We start from the raw sequence: 2,500 nt of genomic DNA, 5'->3' as shown, positions 1-2,500 counted from the left end.
AAAAGCCAAAAAAGCGCCGCTTTGCACATTGAACTAGAGCACCTTTGCTGGCATTTTCAGTCTCTAAATGGAAAAAGCAGCTTACTTTGGTTGAATTGTCTTAACTCGCCCTTTGCAAAGAGTCCCATAAACTTGAAAAAGCACACAATCCCCCAGCAGTCAGATGTGACAGTTGACATATTTTATTTTTAGTTACACAAAACATAGCAATGAACGTTGTTAAAGGGAACAAAATAACAGGGTTTGTTGTCAATATTTTTCGCTGTTTTAAATATAACAGGCAGCCGCTCTGTCGCCTTGGCTTATAAAGCGAGAAAACTTACATTGTGTTACATGAACAATGTCGACAAGATAATTTAACTCGAAGTTAAAAACATACATGTACGTTATATGCATTTCAGGACAACTTACGACCCCAAAACCTCACAAACTATTGCCGGTTTTCACTGTCACACCATCATCAAAACCATTCAACAAATAAAGTCAAAAATCAAAGAGATAAAAGAAGATGAATATTCAAACAGCCTCGCAAAGGTTCAGGTCTGTGCGAGTTTTCGTGCGAGAGATATTCAAAGAATTGTTTACTCAAATTTATAAGGATTTGTATGGAGACGCCATGTTTGTGTCCCTCTCAGGGACACAAATATGGCGGCCGGAAGCTAACAAAAACGTTTCCTATAAAAAGCCAGTAGTCGTCTTCTGAGAGCTCATAAACATCTATATGAGTACTTATTCTCATACAAGGACTGTTCAGATTGCAAAATCTCATCGGATGTCACATTTTTAACCTACGTGATAGCATTCTCGACCGCAATTTTAATATCGTGTCACGCAAAAGCTTAGAAATTCAACCTTGCTTTACCACGAGACGAAAAACCCTATTTAAACTGAAAATTTGTGAAAAGACAAGTCTTCAGCTGTTCTAATAACTAACTAAACTAAAATCTCAAAAGGATTGATAATTCCTTATTTTTTAGTTTTGATGACGTCACGTGAAAACCAAGAATATCGAGTGGCGTGAAAGTATAAGGCACTGGACTTCGCTTTTCTGTGTAAAACCAGTTACAATTGTGAAGACGAACACTAGCGGTAAAAAAACCTGCTTCTCTTCAAACTTCGATTTGAAAAAGTCTCTCTTGGTGTATGAAATCGGAATTCCACCTTTAAAAACCTCTCAAAAATTTTCATATCAACGAAAAAAAAGTCATATTTGATATGTTTCGCGAAAACAATTTACCTCCAACATATCTCTGTTCTGAGCTTAAAGAGTAACCGACCACCTTAAGAAACGCAAAACTCTAAACAACGAACGTCAAATGAAGCTTCGAAGCTCGTCAAAAACTCTATTGCTTTAGGCGAACTGGTTTTGGTCCGATCTCTTCGCTGACGGCTCTGAAGCATCGTTGAATGATGGCAGATTCAGATCTTTTTGCAAATTTTCTCAGAGAAACGCCAGCGGCGTGACAGCCTCCACAATGACGTGGTGGATTTTAATTTGTCGTCCGCCATTTTGAAAACGGAATGGCGGCAACACAAGTGTGATTCTAGTGCGCATGTCTAGCGGTTTTTGCGCTCTGCAATCCGCATCGTGACCCGATGTTTTAAAGACATATTTTTTATTTGGTAAAGCCCTAAACGGAATGGTAAATCAACAGAATACTCGTAATTTAATAAGCTTTGTGTTCGGCAAGTCTTTTCCTTTTGCGCAATTGTTTTTACTTTTACAGTTTTCTATGACACTTGCAACTTATTTTTCGTAAATTTTTATTGTTTCTACTGTTTTTTCCCCATACAATTTTGTGCGGGAAATTAGCTCCTGTGACGGGCAGACTTTTGACCGCGGTGTTTGTCCAGATATACTACACGGCAGTCCAGCCAGGGAACCACAGGCAACCCAAAGAATAGTCAGCTGCTCGCCTGGGGGGCTCGCAGCCTATTGGAAAAATTATGACCATAATGATGTAGCTGTACTTCGGAGCATTGTTTTTTTGGTTGCAACATCGTGTGTTTCGAAGTTAAATGAGATCACACTTACATTTGTTACCTTTGTGACAATAAATTTACTTTTATTAACTAAAATCTTTGATATTTCATTCCAAAGATAAAATTTACTTCATGGATTCTCTTGAATTGGGCGGCACGTCAAGGAGTTATCAAAGTAGAAGCTGGCCTATTACAGGATGCTTAATGGCTGTTTACTGCCAAAAAAACATTTGCCGGTAAGTTATGGAAGGACAGAGCAGATTGCCACTGGGGTTTGGGGCATCCCCAAGAAGCTTCTGCAGATGTGAAGAAAGCTTTGGAGTTACATCCAGGCATAAAGACAAGGGAAAGATTTTTCTAACCATAGTTCAGGTTATGATAGCAAAATGTCTTCTTTCTAATGTACTTCTACAGGGTACTGTAGTTTTATTATATTGATGATTAATGCGTTTTGTAAACTTCTGCGGCTTTTTTTTATAAAGGAGCTTTCATAGTTTTATTCATGATGGTGCAGGGT

At 38.3% G+C, this 2,500-nt stretch overlaps 1 protein-coding gene across 2 annotated transcripts in view; it reads right to left on the bottom strand.

Annotated features, from left to right (window-relative positions):
- Positions 1–2,107: 2,107 nt before the first annotated feature.
- The window catches only part of LOC138009462 (TPR and ankyrin repeat-containing protein 1-like), a 38,516-nt gene continuing 38,123 nt past the window's right edge, over positions 2,108–2,500 (bottom strand). For both annotated transcript variants that reach the window (XM_068856482.1, XM_068856483.1), the window contains one exon: positions 2,108–2,500. This exon is cut by the window's right edge and continues 2,624 nt beyond it. The gene's annotated coding sequence lies outside the window, so the exon portion shown is untranslated.

The sequence above is a fragment of the Montipora foliosa genome, chromosome 7 (genome assembly GCF_036669935.1).
Source record: "Montipora foliosa isolate CH-2021 chromosome 7, ASM3666993v2, whole genome shotgun sequence".
In the NCBI taxonomy this organism is placed as follows: domain Eukaryota; kingdom Metazoa; phylum Cnidaria; class Anthozoa; order Scleractinia; family Acroporidae; genus Montipora; species Montipora foliosa.
This window is presented reverse-complemented; position numbering and strand designations above follow the sequence as displayed.